Source organism: Prenolepis imparis, unplaced genomic scaffold, assembly GCF_030444845.1.
Source record: "Prenolepis imparis isolate NDT839.2.m4 unplaced genomic scaffold, iyPreImpa1.0 SCAF_1, whole genome shotgun sequence".
NCBI classification, from domain to species: domain Eukaryota; kingdom Metazoa; phylum Arthropoda; class Insecta; order Hymenoptera; family Formicidae; genus Prenolepis; species Prenolepis imparis.
The window spans coordinates 25,433,640-25,453,205 of record NW_028141159.1 but is presented as its reverse complement, the minus strand read 5'-3'; the positions used below and the strand labels follow the sequence as shown (position 1 = coordinate 25,453,205).

General features: G+C 28.0%; 1 long non-coding RNA gene across 4 annotated transcripts in view; it reads left to right on the top strand.

Annotated features, from left to right (window-relative positions):
• Positions 1-3,300: 3,300 nt before the first annotated feature.
• The window catches only part of LOC145937791 (uncharacterized), a 39,584-nt gene continuing 23,318 nt past the window's right edge, over positions 3,301-19,566 (top strand). For 3 of the 4 annotated variants that reach the window (XR_014425643.1, XR_014425646.1, XR_014425644.1), the window contains exon 1: positions 3,301-3,588. This is a non-coding gene — a long non-coding RNA (uncharacterized LOC145937791). Of the gene's footprint in view, positions 3,589-3,709; positions 4,374-19,566 lie in introns of those variants that run through there. The other variant, XR_014425645.1, reaches the window with a different exon arrangement.

Genomic DNA, 19,566 nt, shown 5'->3' with positions numbered 1-19,566 from the left:
AAGCAGTGGTATCAACGCAGAGTACTAGAGAGAGAGAGAGAGAGAGAGAGAGAGAGAGAGAGAGAGAGAGAGAGAGAGAGAGAGATGAGAGAGAGAGAGAGAGAGAGAGAGAGAGAGAGAGAGAGAGAGAGAGAGAGAGAGAGAGAGAGAGAGAATAAGATAGGTGGTCAAATTGGCGGAGAGTCACTTGGTCGTTATGAAAGTTAATCAATATATATTTCAGTCACAAACTAAAACTGTTAATTACACGATAATTTATTACCGCGATCGCGCAGCAATGAGATTGTTTACGCACAAACGAGTAATCAATTATAATGCTTATTAATTAGGGGAAAATAGGCTAAATCGTACCGTTCGTTCAATCGTACCTCTACTGTATTTTGTAATCAGAGTTAAAATATTTTAATGTGTTAACGCTGTTGTATTGCAGCTAGCCTCCCTCGAATGCCGCAATGTTTGTTTTCTTCTCAAGCGTTCCGTTACTAAGTTTATAAATTTATTTTGCGTGATTTTCATGTAATTTTCGGCACTCCGTGCTTAAGCTATCACATTGAGAAAGAAAAGCAATTAAACTTATTATTAAATCATTTTTTCATCTTATTTAATCCTATAATGGAACTGTTGAAAAATCGGCAAAAAGTTTCAAGATTATGTTTTTATTCACAAATTTTTATTCACAAGGCAAGTTCGGTAAAACGTACCACTAACTTTTTCCTATATCGTACTGCTATGATTTACTAAATTAATTTTTTTATTTAGGCATTGGTTTTTTTACTCTATATTTAGATAGACAATTGAAGAAAATATTATCAAATTTTACAATTATATTGAGGTAATACTTATTTATATTTTTGTATTATACAAAAAGTATTTTTGTTAAATTTTTTAAGAGAATTTATAATTATAAATATGACATTTTCTTATAGATATGTTTTGTTGCAGACTGAGAACTTTCGTATAAAACTTCATTTTTGTTAGAATATTTTAATTTTATTGTTAGAAGTATGATTTAAAAATTCATGGGTACAATTCAGCAAACCGGCGTATTGTAAATCGTATTACATATTTTTTAAAAATTTTTATTTTACGATATGAAACAATGATAAATTTGTGTTAATGTTTCGCGTATATCGTTGACAAAAAACCATAGTTTCAAATAAATAAAAAAATTTTGTCACTTTTTTGATAGTTTTATTGCAATTTTAATATTTACCTTTGGGAGTACGATTTAGCATACTTTGTCCTATATACACTCGATCATACAAACAAGAAAAACGGTACGTTTAAAAAAAGTAGTAAAAAAATTGTGAAAGTTCAAGAATTAAATACTCAGCTAATAATTATGATATCAAGGTGTTTAAAAAACGAAAATAAAGCTTGTCCTGAAGCGATGCAAATCGTGCCGGGCATCTCGCGTAAACAAGTCCGAGTAGGATATTCACGGGGTTTTCGCCGTTTCGGCACTATTTCCTCGGGAATCGGAGGGTATCCATGAGGATTTCCCCGCATAAAAGAAAGAAAAGATAAAAAAAAGCACATTCTAAAGAGAAAAGTTTGAATTTCAATTTTTTAATCCCATTGAGCTACCTATATCAATTGATTCACACTGTGCAATTCAGGAAAGTGGACTTTCTATCAGTTTTGCAGGTTCTCACTCTGTCATTCGCCATTGTAAAACTAATCATTCCACGTAATGGCACTAAAATTTTCTCAAACTACAGACTTCAAACTTTATTTTTGTTTTTTAAACACCTCGATATTATAATTATTAGTTAAGTTATAAATTTTTAAACTTTCACAATTTTTTACTACTTTTCAAGTGTACAACTTTTTTGGCTGTGTAGTTTATATTATATAATAACATTATTAAAATATAATATATTAATATATTAAAATAATCCTTTTCTAAAAAAGGCATGTAAAGTGATACTCGCATCCCAGCAAACCACACATGTAACGTAGACATGTATGTAATATTACACGACTATCATGAATGTTACATGTAATATTACTTATACAGGTAAATGTTACGTTCTGGTACGGCTCTATGTCAGCAACTTTGAGATGTTTCATTTATATGTTAAATATATTTCAAATGATATGTTATTGTAACATAACATAGACATATGTATTACATATGTTTTCATATTATGTAATGTAATATAAACGTATATATATTAGATATTTTCCTGTAATGCAATATAAAATAAATGTATATATTACATACTTCTATATGTCATGTAATATAACATAAATGTATAAGTTATGTTTATGCAAAATATATATATAAAAATAAACATTTTCTATGTACTTATATTTTAATTTAAAATGTTATAAATATTTATTGTAGATAAAAGGATATCTTTATCTATAACAAATATTTATAAACATATTGAATTAAAATATAATAAGTAGATAGAAAAATAGTATTTATTTTTATCTGCGAAACAGTTAATTTTTAAAATAATTAAGTCATGTTTTTTTAATTTTAAATTCAAATATATATATATATATATAATATATATATAGCTATATATATTTTACATTCATATATCACGCACATATTTCAATAAACAATGTAATATTCATAATTATAAGAAAATATATTTCTTTATTTTTGTGATTATAGTTTCTAATATAATTTGTAGTACTTTTATATTTTAATATATTAAATATTTATATATTTTAATAATGTGTTAAATATAATATATATATACGGAGTGTCTCTAAACTGGCGATAAAGATTTTAATTATAAATTCTTTGTAATATTTTGAAGACAAAATTTCTAACACGAAAATGTCGAGGATATAGCATTTTTCAAATAGGAAAAGTTTAAAGATTATGAATTCTACAATAATTTCACTATTGCCAGTTACGATTCCATGAATCGGATGCTTTTGATAATAGTATTATTGTAAAAATATTCAAGATTTCATTAAAAATGTATTTCTGTTTCTCCGTAATGAATCATAAGAACAGTTAAAAACGTTTTTATTCCATAGTTTAATATATCGATATTGATATGTGTCAGTTGTCATATTTAGCTGTCTCCACGATGAAATTATAATCAATAAAAACAAAGTTATTTGACATGGATGCACTTTTACCACTGATCATTTTGCTATTTCTGAGCACACAAAAGTCTAGCTTGTCATTCGTAATCTTTAAACTTTTATTATTTGAAAAATACTATAGCCCCGATATTTTCGTATTAGAATTTTTGTCTTAAAATATTACAAAGAATTTGTTATTAAAATCTTTATCGCCAGTTTAGGGACATCCTGTTTATATGTGTGTATATACTGTAAATAATAAAATATACTTATTTTATAAAATTGTAGGAGAGTTTAAGAAGAAAAACCGTTGGTATCTAAAATTGAACCTACCTTTAGAAAAGGACAAATCGACATTAACAACGTTAATCTGTAAAATGCGAACTAGATGAGGCAAATTCAGAAAGAATTTGGAGTATACCTATCCATTACAGACATAAAATCCTTCAGATATGAAAACGGTAATGATAGTATAGTGGTGATAATAGTGCTGTTACGAGATCATCGAAAATTGGAGGAACACAGCTGCCAACGGTGAGTAACCTTCATGCAAATATATCTAACGTCGAATATATAAAGTTGCATGTAAAAGGACGTTGAAGTAATGGCTCGGATCTCAAACGAGATTTGTTTGATACTGAGATTTGTTTGATAGCTTGAACGGATTGATTTTGCATTCGCAAACGACAATGTCCCAAGTATTGTACATTGCGTTGTAATGAGAAACGATTGATAAATATTTATGTATTTTTTTAATTTTTAAAAGTAAATATTTCTCATCAAGTTAGGAAAATAAAATATTAAGTTTAACCCTTTCGCTACGGCTGAGCTAGACACAGTCTCTGCCACTTTATATACAGCCCTGCCGGAACGCGCGTTATTGATAATCGAATGCGCGACTGATGTATGTTGCTTTGCACTAAATAACTTATTTATATTTATATTTATATTGAAATTTATTTAGTATATTACAAGTAATAATTAATTATGTTAGCGTGATTGTTTCTTTATACTATGCAATTAATCAAAATTGTGTAATATAAAATAATAGCTAATAAAATATAACATTTTTATTTATTTATATGCAATAAACTAGAAAGAATTACAATAATATAATATTAATACTCTTATAAAACTCTTACACACACACACACACGCGCGCACACACACACACACACATTTATACACTACCGTCAGAAAGTTTAAGACCAAAAAAATTTGTTAATTTTATTTATTATTTCTTTCTAAAAAATAATGCAAGCTATTTTTACTTTTATGGTGTTGTAACATGATCTTCTAGCTATTAATAAAAAAAACAATCAGCGGAATATCATATTTTAACGTGTAAAAATAAATTATTCTTTCGAGAATCTTTATTTATTACTTTGGTCTTAAACTTTCTGACGGTAGTGTATATATATATATATATATATATATATATATATATATATAAGAATTAATTATTTACATTAATAAAAATAAACAGATAAAGCAATCCAAATACTAAAATACTTATCATATATATTTAATATTATTGTTTATTATTATAATTTTCAAGTGAATACACAGTAATATAGTGTTAATATTACAATTTTTATTACTTTTACATTATATTACCTTAGAATAATGAACTTGATTTATATAATATATATCTTATCTTTATATTTTAATTATATGCATACATATAACTCATAAACTAAAAATAAGAAACGAAAAACACATTGAAAACATGACAAATACACTTTTTAATTATTTGCGAATAATTTTATTAGTTGGCAAGTCAGAAGTTGCATCTTTTTTAGGAAAATATCTTTTTATAATAGGTTTTGCACCTTGTAATAATTGTGCTAATGATAAAATTTGGTCTCCTATTAATTTAATATCAGATACTTTTTCAACGTCAAGATATATAAAAGACATCATCTGTAAAATAAATACATAGTTCATAAAAATCAATAAAAAATGATACAATAATATTTTATTACGAAATTTAAAGATTTTTAATATAATTTACTTGAATTTTTCACATATCCTTTTATTTCCATATTTTTTCCTTTCTCGAAACTATCATTAGCTTCGTAATCAGCAATTTGAATTTCTAATTTGTAATGACCATCTGTAATTGATCCAGTACCAATAGTTTTAAAACTATTTGAGAAAGTATTAAATCTTGTTTTAACATATCCTCGTATAACTGAAAAATATTTTATTTAAAAGTATTTATTTTAAGAAAATGTAATAGAAGAAAACATACATAAATATAAGAACATACTATATATGTATATGACAATATTAAATCATATATGATATATTTAGAATTACTTACGAACACATGAATTCAAGTAATCCGGAATATTTCTATCAATTTAGGTTGAACTGCGTGAATTATCTTTTTAAGGTCAAAAGAACCCAAATTATTAATAATAGTATTTGAAGGAATAATAAGTCCGTAAGGAAGAGTTCCTTGATTAAACTCCGGTAATTTCGTTTTTTTAGTTTTCACTATATCAATTTGAATAATCTGTAAAGTACATAAAGTAATATTAGATTAGAAAGTAACATATATATAATTATTATTATTATTGTATATATTAAATTAAATAAGAATAAAAAGTATATTTAAGTATATTCAAAGTAAACAATAATATATAAATATTAATAGTTGTTAAAGATAAATAATCTTTCTTAAAAAATTTATTAATTACTCGATTTGGTTTTCTGTGAAACTGAATCCGCTCGATTTCAGCATTTTATACCACTATTTGAATTCGATGACGACTATTATTATTTAAAATAAATTTTAGCAATCGATAATGTTGTGCTTTGCCAACAATTTTCGGACCATCAATCTCATCAATGAAACCAATAACCTCTCTAAAAAAGATTTTAAAATCATCTTTTTACTTTTCAGAAAATTAAGAAATTTAAATATATATATACATATATTTACAGGATATCTCACCTTTGTACAACATTTTATTAGCGTATGCTAGAAGTAAAATAGAATAAAAAATTTTAATACAAAAATGTTGAGGCTACAATAGTTTTTTAATTATAAACCATCAAAATTTGTCAATGATATAGCATAGAACTCGCGCGTCCGTAACTAAACATACACGCCTATCGATCTGTCATCTGTTATTGATTTTTTCAAGATAGTGTGATATTGATTTTTCTGCACAGCTTATTTTATTTTAAAAATAATAAAACCAGTAATAGATGACAAATCGGTACACGTATACATGTGTAATTCAGTGCGTGTATATCATTGGCAAATTTTGATCGCTTATAACTCAAAAACTGTTGCAGCCTCAACATTTTTGTATTAGAATTTTTTATTCTATTTTTTACCTCTAGAACACACTAATAAAATATTGTACGGAGGTTGTGAGACACCTCCTATATGTACGCACACACACACTTATATACATTATATAAATAATGGATTAGAATTTATTAACTACTGAGATACAATTTTTATTTTTTAAAAAGTAAAATGTGCAGATAAATAAATATAAATGCGTGTTTATTTTTTATTATATGAATTAAAATAAATAAAAAAGTTTGCACAGTGGAATCCTCAAGTTTAATTGGTTTTAACATCTCATCTATCGCAAAAGTAATCATCTCTATTTCAATATTTTTATTTGAAATAATATCTTGTTTATTATTCAACATTCTATAAATTAACATCCAAGATATAAATATTAAACATTAAAATATGTTGCATAAAATGATGTACAATATATAATTATAAAAATAAAATAAATAAAATATTATAAAAAAAAATTAATATTAATAATGTAATAAATAAATTGATAAATAATCAATAATATTAAATAAATATTAATATTAATATTAATATTAATAAATAATTAATATTAATAAATTATTTAATTTTTATTTTAAAAATTAATAAATAAACAATAAATATGGACAGATAAACAACAATTGCCAAAAGTATCTTCTTTTAATGATCATTATTTTTCCTAAACCTTTTAAATTAATTTTAAATTAATTTTTTTAAAAAATTATGTGTCAAATATTTAATTATATGTTGATTTAAACATATATATACATATATATATATATATGAATTGACAAAAAAAGAAAAGAAATATATCCTTTAGTATCAACTTTCCGTTCCTTTTAGTGTTTCGAACGATACCGAGACTGATCTCGGTCTCGGCATCGAGACCGAGACGAGACCGAGACGAGATCGAGACGAGACTTAAAACTTGAATTCGAGACTAAGACGAGACCTTTTTATGACGAGTCTCGGCGATATCGAGAGTCTCGTCGAGATTCTCGAATTTTGTGATATTTTTAATCTGAAATATTTTTAATTAAAAATTATTTTTAAATTAATTATTTATTTATTATTTTGGTGCAAAAAGAATTTACTTTAAAGTAAGTATTTTTAAATATAAATTCAATTTATACTAAAATGTAATGGAATTCTTTTCATAATTCTATTAGATATAAAATTGGTTCTTCCTATAAAGAAGTATGTGACATATAATATGTGCAAAATCTAAATCTCTATGTTAAATATGAAAATATATTATACTTAAATTAAGCGCCTTCGCCACAGAACAGTCTCCATAATTGAATATCGTTTTTGGAAATGAAGATTAAATATAAAAATATGTCCAGTTCGAAAACCGAGAGTACGGAATAATCGGTGCCTAATTCGTCGACGTTGAGTGTATTGAAAAAATATTTCTTTTATTTAATAGATAAAGACAAGGTAAAATTCGGAAAATATTTAATGTACAAAAGTGAAAAGAAAGTAAAAAAATTTATAAAAATGAAAGACTCAAATACAAGTGACTTAAAAGAACATTTGTTATCTTGTCACCCCAAAATTTACAATAATGCTTATAAAAAGAAAATAACGCTACCGCAACTGGCACATGGACAACTGATGATTAATCAAGCATTTTAATAGGTAGCGTAAAAATGTAAAAATAATTTAAGTATAATATCTTTACGTTTAACATAGAGATTTAGATTTTGCATATATTATATATATGTCACATGCATTTTTATAGAAAGAACAAATTTCATATCTAATAGAATTATGAAAAGAATTCCATTACATTTTAGTATAAATACTATAAATTAAATTTATATTTAAAAATATTTTCATTAAAGTAAGTTCTTTTTATAGACAAGAAATGTACAACCCTGTTATCTCAAAGCGAATTTTATGATTTGGTTGTCAACTGGCTATGCATCAAATATTTGCCTTTTAATTTTTTCGAAAATGACACTACACTTATTATGATTATCGAGACCGAGAATCTCGACTCGAGACTGAGACCGAGACGAGATTGTCATATTCGAGACCAAGCCGATACCGAGACGAGATCGAAATTTTCGAGACCAAATCGAGATCGAAACGAGACTTGAGCTAATCTCGTCTCGTCTTGGCGAGACCGAATCACTAGTCATCACTATATGCCAAAATTATATCGGTTGCTTTTTCAAATTTTGATGAATTAAAACATTCTATTTTATTTTTGCGGAGTGAAAATTTCATGAAACTTGCAAGTTTTGTTAAAATATATCAAAACGAATAATTTCTTATTCCTTTATATTTTCAATATTTAGTTTTAAAAAATCTTTTTTTAAGATTGACTTAAAAAATAAAAATCTTTCCTACTTTATAGTATTTGCAGTGAATAGGATACTTCCGGTGACTCTCAGACGCTACGTGAGATAAAAATACAGGCTTAAATAGGTCTTAATTATGAACTGTGCTTATCTGTGAGAATAAAAAATTTCCCAGAACATGCATTTGCATCTGTACTATAAACATCGTCTTGAGCAGCGATTTTGTAAGTCGCACGCACGTAATAAGCAGAATATTATTCCAACGATAGAATATTACTTTGCTACGAAACGATGTACGTTTTTCATTTCAAGCACAGGCCTTTTAACCCCTTCGTTCATGCAGTCGCGCTATTTAAGGTTCGAATTTTATTTGCGTGAACGTGCCTGACGAGAGAGAGAGAGAAAGAACGTAGGTCGCATGCACTTCGTACTTTGGAGATGTATTATCCAGCCGCGATCTCATTACCATTATGATTTCCTAGTACACGTTATCGTCGTTGTTGATAATACGATGCAAAAATACAAGGGGATACTATGCGATAAAGAAAATTGCGAAAGTGCAGTTTGCAAGAATGGTCTAGCGCGTGAATGATTACACGAAGGAGTATTTTAAGTATATTAAAGTTTCTTATTATTTGATCATTTGATTTGTGTTATACGCTAATGTATCTTGAACTTTCTTTAGCCTGAGAGATACTCGTAAAATTAGAACATATTGAAGGATTAGTGTGTAATGAGACATGAGACATACAGTATTATACATATATGAGAAATGCATATAAAAAAATTATGATGAATAATATTTTATGGAATTTGATAAAATATATACATGTTTTTTTTTTCTCAGTAGGAATAGCAAAGTGATCGAAACGTACGTACTTAATAGAAATTTTCCGAATTAAATATTCTTCAAGATAAAATTATAGATTTATTTCACATATTTAGCTTTTATATAAATATTATTTTTCGTTTTATATTTATTTGCAGTACACATATATGTATATGAATAATATGTAAAGGATACTTGAAATGTTTCAAATGTTATTTGTGAAACGCTGGACCACTTTATATTTTATTCAGCTAGGTACTTTAGATTCATTAATGTTTATAATAGGGATGTACACAGGGTACAGTATATACATTTAATTGGTCTCAATTGCGGAGAGACCGTAATGATAAGCATTTTAATTGTAATCAACATCAAGTAGTATTGCGATTGGTTCTCGCTCATTAATTCCGTGTTTAAATCGGTTTTGAGGACGTCTCATTGCAATCACGAATGCTTTGTGATTTATTAACAATAAGAGAAACAGAGGTAATTATAATGACTTAAGAAAAGAAGCCTTAAATATCAGACTTAAGAAAAATTAAAGATCAATTTCATTGAAAAGACCGTATAGATTCGTTTTATTGAAGAGAAAGATCCGCACATAAAATTATATATAATCAAAATTATATTATATAAATATACGAATATTAAAATACGATAATGCTATTGAAATCTATGGTATTTTTTAAAATATAAAATTATCAGTAATATATATATAGAACAAATCAATATCTATTCATATTTTACAGGAAAATGTTGCTCGTGTTTTAATAATAATACTTTTATTGCAAATAAAGAAAATTTAATTAATTTTATATTAATTTTATATTAAATTAAATTTATTATTTTATATTAAATTTAATTAATTTTATATATTAATACTCGATTAAATTTTGACACAATGGAATTAATAATTCAAAATTGCTTTTGTTTGCTGAATCAACTTTGATATATTAATTGTATACTCTACTCTGCAGAATTATACGTTTGTTGGATAAAAAAATATTTCGATCGATGAAATAATAAAAAGGCGCGTATGCTTGTCGACCCGACTTTTTCGTGCCCGTGCATTTTTGATGGCCCTCCAACCCCTTTATGTCGCGCGCGGCTGGCACATTCTTGTCTTGGATAAGACATCTTTCTAGGAGGCCCGCCGCTTCAACACTTTAATCAGCGAGGTTGCTCATAGCTTGGACGTTTTAAATCGCTTCGTAAAAAAAAATCGCGTTTTTTTTTTTCTTTTGCCAGCAACGCTAACGAGAAAGCCGCGCCGTGAAAAGAGAAAAAGAATCGAATCGACTGGGAGCCTTTTATTCTAAACATACAGACGACCCATATCTTCCTCAAATAGTGTCCATGTGATAGTGAAAGGAATCAGAAGAGGAAGAAACGGAGATATGAAAGAATGAAAGAACTTGTGCCAATGTATGTTTCTTTTCCTTCGCTTAAGTTTGTACACATACGTTTGTTCATGAAAAATGAAGCGTGAATCACAGCTGTATCTTTGGATTGTCTGAAAGTCGAAACGAAAGTCGCGAACTTTTAAATTCTTCTCTTTCTATTTTTTTCTCTTGTTCGCTTTCTTCTCTTTGCATGAGTAATTGTGACTGTTTTAAATATTGATTAGAGAAACTTTTTGCTTTAAATAATACATCGTCAAAACCAATTATTTAAATCTGCATTTACTCGGTTATACCATATTAATAAAAAATATACGATACGGAATCGAGAATCGTATAATAAATTAATAATTGTAAATAAATCGCGAACTCAATATTTAATTTGTTATAATTATAAAACACTGCTTTCATTTGTTATATAAACATCATTCTGCGAATCAGAATATATGGACTCGTATTCATAGAAATCCAAAAGAAGAAATCTTATCGCTGTTTCATGTCGCAATGGTCGCGGTTTTGTTTTATACGTTTCTTTTCATTTTTTTTTATCTCGTTGCATTCTATAAATTAGTGTTTCGAACGATACCGAGACTGATCTCGGTCTCGGCATCGAGACCGAGACGAGACCGAGATGAGACCGAGACGAGACTTAAAACTTGAATTCGAGACTAAGACGAGACCTTTTTATGACGAGTCTCGGCGATATCGAGAGTCTCGTCGAGATTCTCGAATTTTGTGATATTTTTAATCTGAAATATTTTTAATTAAAAATTATTTTTAAATTATTTATTTATTATTTTGGTGCAAAAAGAATTTACTTTAAAGTAAGTATTTTTAAATATAAATTCAATTTATACTAATAAATGAAATGGAATTCTTTTCATAATTCTATTAGATATAAAATTGGTTCTTCCTATAAAGAAGTATGTGACATATAATATGTGCAAAATCTAAATCTCTATGTTAAATATGAAAATATATTATACTTAAATTAGGCGCCTTCGCCACAGAACAGTCTCCATAATTGAATATCGTTTTTGGAAATGAAGATTAAATATAAAAATATGTCCAGTTCGAAAACCGAGAGTACGGAATAATCGGTGCCTAATTCGTCGACGTTGAGTGTATTGAAAAAATATTTCTTTTATTTAATAGATAAAGACAAGGTAAAATTCGGAAAATATTTAATATACAAAAGTGAAAAGAAAGTAAAAAAATTTATAAAAATGAAAGACTCAAATACAAGTGACTTAAAAGAACATTTGTTATCTTGTCACCCAAAAATTTACAATAATGCTTATAAAAAGAAAATCACGCTACCGCAACTGGCACATGGATAACTGATGATTAATCAAGCATTTTAATAGGTAGCGTAAAAATGTAAAAATAATTTAAGTATAATATCTTTACATAGAGATTTAGATTTTGCACATATTATATATATATGTCACATGCATTTTTATAGAAAGAACAAATTTCATATCTAATAGAATTATGAAAAGAATTCCATTTCATTTTAGTATAAATACTATAAATTAAATTTATATTTAAAAATATTTTCATTAAAGTAAGTTGTTTTTATAGACAAGAAATGTACAACCCTGTTATCTCAAAGCGAATTTTATGATTGTCAACTGGCTATGCATCAAATATTTGCCTTTTAATTTTTTCGAAAATGACGCTACACTTATTATGATTATCGAGACCGAGAATCTCGACTCGAGACTGAGACCGAGACGAGATTGTCATATTCGAGACCAAGCCGATACCGAGACGAGATCGAAATTTTCGAGACCAAATCGAGATCGAAACGAGACTTGAGCTAATCTCGTCTCGTCTTGACGAGACCGAATCACTAGTTCCTTTGATTTATCTAAAATAATTATATACATAGTATGTATTAATTAGCACTCATCACTTGAAAAATAAGTAACCGCTCATAAAAACATACAAACAGATAAATGTACAATATTATAAATCAAGAGACACAGTAGTGTTTCGCGCCAAGTCAGGCGTAGCGACGAGACGGACCATGTATCTTTACGCAAGTCATTTATTTGAGAGTACCTCAGATTATTGGTCCTCAGTAACGGCTGAACCGATTGAGTTCTTGTTAAGTTTAATCAAAAACTTGGGATTAAATTATATAATAAAATGATCTTTATTATTACTCTATAAATATCATGAACGGAGATATCATCATGTAAAATATTGATGTTAGAATTTTACATTAAAAAACGTCGGAAAAATTTACGACTAAACCGTTTGACAAGAGATGACATCAGTGACACTCGCGTATCGATTTTATGAATCGCGACCGTAATTCAATAACCTTTTTATTGTGTGAAAATGATGACAGATGCTTGATAGATGACAATGTGCTGTAGATTTTAAAATTACGTCTACATGAGTTGTTTATGTATTGTAAACAATTATTAATAATAAATATAAATACTGCACTTGGCGCCCTTTTTTACATTTTTTTTAAAAAAAGGTAAATTTTAGGGATTATATTTGTTCACACATGTATAATAATATTCATATAATTGTATATATACAGGATGTCCCATTTTTTAATTAGAACAGGCTAATATCTCGAAATGATAAGGTTTTTAAAAAAATGTTTTAGACAAAAGTTATAGGGTTTCAAGGGGTATAGATAAGATGGTGTTATTAGTTTGACTTTGCATAGTCGTTTGAAGGTCATATAAAGATCACCTTCAATTTTTTTAAATGAAACTTCCTATTTTTTATTACATATACTTGTAGCTTATCTCGTGAGCTTTCCAAAACATTATAATAAAACAATTTTTTTTTACTATTTTTCGAGTTACAGGAGCTTCAAAGTTACAGTATTTTGACAAAGAATACAACATATCTTATGAAACATTCAGTTTTCAGTAATCTTATCTTAATACTTTTATATAGAATAATTAGATAAATCCATTGGTGTACAGAAAACACATTACTTTTAAGAAAAAATATAAGACTGCATATTGCGAGTTTTATACTTTTTCTTAAAAGCAACTATGTTTTCTTTACACCAAGGAATTCGTCTTATTATTCTATGCATAAAAATATTAAGATAAGATTACCTAAAACTAAATAATTTATAAGATATTTTGTATTCTTCGTCAAAATATTATAACTTTCAAGCTCCTGTGTAATTCGAAAAATAGTCAATAAAAAATACTTTATTATAGTGTTTTGGAATGCTCTCAAGATAAGCTATACAATGAAAAGTAGGTTGTATGTTTTATTTAAAAAATTGAAGATGATTTTTACGTAATCTTCAAACGATTATGCAAGGTCACACCAATAACACCATCTTATATCGTTCTCAAAACCCTACAATTTTTATCTAAAACATTTTTTTTCTAAAACTCTGTTATTTCGAGATATTAGCTTGTTAAAATGAAACATCCTGTATATTGTACATTTATATTATAATATTATCTTTGGGTGTAGTTCTGAAAACTGATTACCTCCGATTTAGATAAAATTTTGTGAAAAGCTTCCTTTTAGCTTAAAATGGATGCCTGTAAAGGGAATTTTGGCGACTCCTACAAAAAAGTCATTTTTTAACAAAAAATAGTAAAAAATATGGATAAACTTCCGAATACGACCCACGCCCGATTGCCATAAATTTTTGTAGAAACACTGTAAATGATGTCAAATGATTGTCCTTAAGCGGATTTTCACCGATACAAACATTTAATGCTAAAAATATTAAAATAACTTTCTATATAAATTATTGTCGGTAATTATATAGAATAGGGCCTTTTCACATGGGTACACACACACACACGGGGGGGCCTTCGGCCCCCCTCCCGCACCCTCCCCGCCGGTAACCAGGGTGGACCTCGCTTCACGTTGTAAAGTACACCGGGTGTCCCATTTTAAAGAACCCACTCAAATATCTCAGAAACACTGCGTTAAATCAAAAAATGTTTCCTACAAAAGTTGTAGGGTTTCGAGGGGGATATAACATAGTAATATTCATATGATTTGGGCGGCATCTCCAAGGTCAAGTAAAGGTAAGAATAAATTTTTTAAATGGAAACCCATATTTTTTTATTATAACATCTTTTTCTACTAATTAATTTGAACAACTTTTATCTGAAGCATTTTTTTATTTTCTTCAAAATTCACCTTCTCACTTTCAAATTTTCACCTTCACTTGACCTTGGAGATGCCGTCCAAGTTCAAATGAATATTACTATGTTATGTCCCCCTCGAAACCCTACAACTTTTGTAGGAAACATTTTTCGATTTAACGCAGTGTTTCTGACAATGAGATATTTGAGTGGGTCCTTTAAAATGGGACACCTGGAATGCCTAAACACAGTGAATTCCAATAGACAATCAAGAAAGATATATTCAAATAACATAACACATTTAATACCAAATATATATAAAGCGTCCTAAGATATACAATATACATATATAAAGAATCCTAAGAAATACAAAAATAGAATATCAGAACGAAAACATCAACAAGAAACAATTTATATTATTCTTTTTTTAGCCAGATTATACATCTTTAATGTCTTCAATTAATTTTTTTAATGGATCTAATTTATGTTTTTTTACATCTCGCCTCCACAGAAACTCACACAAATGATCAGCCATATTGTTTCGTAATTTGTAAATCGTAAATAGACAATAATTTATACAGAACATTATTTTAATATTTTTAGCATTAAATGTTTGTATCGGTGAAAATCCACTTAAGGACATTCATTTGACATTATTTACAATGTTTCTACAAAAATTCATAGCAATCGGGCGTGGGTCGTATTCGGAAGTCCACCCAAAAATATAATAAGGTAAATAGGAGAGAGAGATTGTCTTGACCTTGACAAAATATGTTAAGGTTACTGTTCTGAATATACTCCGAAAAGTTTTAAGTTTTGTTTATGGTTTATTAAATTGTTATTAACAATTAAATCATCCTTCCACGCGAAGCGAGGTTCCACCCAGACCTATGTGTCTAGTTTTTTGGTAGTGGGGCCCCCCGCAGGGGGGCGGAACCCACTGTGTCCACGCATACACTTTTGCACGTGAAGCGAGGTTCCACATGGGTTTGCAACTTTCCAAGCAAAACAAGGTCCACCCTCATCACTCTCTGGTTTCAGCGCGAAATGAGGTCTATATTTGCGAAATTCGACATGGGTTTGCAACTTTTCACGCAAAGCGAGGTTCATCCCCATCGCCCCCTGCTTTCAGCGCGAAACGTGGTCTATATTTGTTCACACGTGTACTTTACAAGATAAAGCAAAGTTCTGATTCATCCCTGGGACATAGGTTTGAGTTAGATTATATTTTTTGTTAAAAAATGACTTTTTTTATAGGAGTCGCCAAAATTTCCTTTACAGACATCCATTTTAAGCTAATAGGAAGCTTTTCACAAAATTTTATCGAAATCGGAGGCAGTCGGTTTTCGGAACTTTATTCTTATCTTTAGTATTATTAAATTTAAGAATTAGTATATTTTATATTAATATATTAATAATATATTAATTATTTTATATAAATATAATATATTAATATATTTATTCAACATATTTACCTTGAATTTGCTTTGAATTATTTTTTGACAATATTATACGACTTATAAGTAATACCAGATGTTTGTCCAATAAGAATACTTATGTAGTCCAACTTGTGCACAAGATGTGATCAATTACTGCAAATATTAAAATCAATTTTTTAAATACACGTTTAATATATTTATTACTTAATTTTATAAATTTAATTATATATATATATGTATCGTCACGTCAGCTGACCAACAAAACTCGTCGTAGATTCAACACAGTCAATCAAAAACATCAAAAATTAATTGTGATAAGGACGTACTCTTCTCGCTCATATGCGTTACACACGTTAACTTAGAAATCGTTCTTTTACAATATACTTTTATTGGAACTGTATATGTTCACATCACCAAAATGAGTCAACATTAGATGCACAAATATTCATATGTGTTATTTTGTTGTTATGGAAACTTTATTGCTATGAGACTTCTGTAAAAAAAGAATGACGAATTTCTTATTAATTACTATACAGACGAACTTCATGCACTACACACGCACTTTTCACATCAATAGAAGATTTCTATTTATTCTTTTTTATCTTTCCTTATCTTGTAGTAAAACTAAGAAACATATATATGTATATACATATATCACATCCGTTTATTAAAAAATTTGTTGGTTTTACATGTAAAATAAAGAATAGTAAAAAATAAAAAAAAATAAAAAGGTAAATAATAAAAAAACTAAAATGTTCCAATAATGTAGAAAACGTGTGTGTGTGTGTGTGTGTGTGTGTGTGTGTGTGTATACAGGGTGTTCAAAAAAGACAGGAACCCCTGAATAACTCAGAATAATCGAATTCTAAGAAGAAAACACCCCAGACAAAAGTTGTAGGGTTAAAGAAAAGGGACTTGATGGTGACCTAGAACTTGACCTTGAGATCAAGTTTAGAGGTCATTCGAAGGTCAACTGGAATTTTTTATATAGAAACCCCCATTTTTTACCCCGGATTCGGAAAGAGCGGGAAATATTACGTTCAGAAAGGTACTTAAGTCATGGGTTAAGATGACCTTTAAGGGTCAAATTGTATAGGACAGAAGAATCTATCAATAACTAACTTTAATCATGTTCTAGGGGGAAAACACCCCAGACAAAAGTTGTAGGGTTAAAAAAAGGGACTTGATGTTTATCTTGAACTTGACATCAAGTTTAGAGGTCATTTGAAGGTCAACTCGAATTTTTAAAATGGGAACTCCTATTTTTCGTTCAAGCGCGAGCGTACACCCACTGCTCGTAGGTGATGTGCTCGGTCCTAAAACGGACTGTATCTTGAAAACTAAACGCTTACCCATCTTGATCCTGGACTCGTTTTAAAGGGGATAATTTCTACTTTTTTTAAAGATTTTTTTGAAGGAAATCGAAGATGTCTAAATTTGAGAAAAAATTGATTTCTATTTTGTTTTTTTGAAAATCTTAAATAAATTTTTACTTCCTCAAAAAATTGATTTTACAAAATTAAAGTATGTAAAAAGAACTTTTCAAAACCACATCTTATTTTATAAATCGTAGTCTACTAAAATTTATCAGCGTTTGAAGTTAGACGCGACGGCCCAAATGATAAAAATTCAAATCCCTGTTAATAAAGAGCCCGTTGGGCGTGGGCCAAAAGATTTGAGCAACAATTTTACTTTTGATAAAACTACAATTTCTGCAAATTTTGCGCCACAAAATTATTGCAGCAACATTTTGTAACATTTCTGTAATGTTGCAATTTTGCAAAGAAATATTTTTGCAATATTTTTGTATTGTTCGATAATCTCTTTTTATTATATGTACGAACTCTGCTGAATGATAAGTAGATAATATGTATTGTAATGATAAGTCGATAACAGACATGTATTCTTCTCGCTTATCTTGCCATTTGATTGCAAGTAACTTGTTTGTAGAGCGGAAATATATTTCACCCTTTCTTAATTTTTCTTTCAATTTTGGCATATATTTCCGTCGTTGTTTTACTATACCTCAAGCATTTGTATTATTTTTATGAAGCAAATTAAACAATGTCGGACTAGTATACCAATTATCAACAAATAACATATGCCCTTTGCCTAAATATGACTCTAATAATGTAAGTACAATTTTGCCTGATATTCCAAGTGCTTTTTTATTTGATACATTAAAATTACATTAGAATTACATTAGAATTATAGCCTGTATAAATAATAAAAGCTTGAATATATCCACTTTTACAATCGTACAAAACGAAAGATTTTATGCCGAATCTGTTTAGACGGAATATATACTGCTTAAAACTTAATCTTCCTTTAAATAACAATAAACTTTCATCTATACATAAATTACGAAATGGAAACAAATAATTTTTAAAAGATGCGCGGAGTTTATTAACAACTTCATGTATTTTTATCAATCGATCAGAACTAACTGTTGTAATGTCATTAAAGTGTAACATTTTTAATAAAAAAAACATATATCTGTCTCGAAACATAATCTGATTAAAAATATCTGTACGCAATCTATCTTTTGACTAGAATTCTGTATAATGTAATTTTTTTACTCGCGACATCAGTAATTTAATGGAAAAAAAAACAGAAAATTTTATTTACTGTAGTTTCTTTTTCATAACTATTTGAGAAAAAACGTATGTTATTATTCATTGCATAGTGACAGTAAATATTTGCTTTTACTGCAATAAATGCGACTAATTCTTCAGAAAAAAAATAATTGAAAATAATCTAACGCAGTGGAAAACCAATAAAGATAAGATTTTATGCCAGAACCATTCATATCAAATTTGAATATTCTTAATTGCAATTTGTATGTGATCTATTCATTTCCTCACATTCTGTTTCTTCTAAATATCTAAATTATCGACTTCGTTTTCCGATTCCGATGAATTCAATATTCGCCTTCGTACTTTATGTAAATTTTTTCTATTATTTAATGCAAGATGCGAACATTCTCTATCAACATCTCCCACTATTTTTGATTTTGTATCGCTTAATAATTTTTCTTTTATTACACTTAGTATAACCATATTAGGACGAACAAGTCTACAAAATTAAAAGAAATAAAATAATTAAAAATAATACTACTAATACAACTA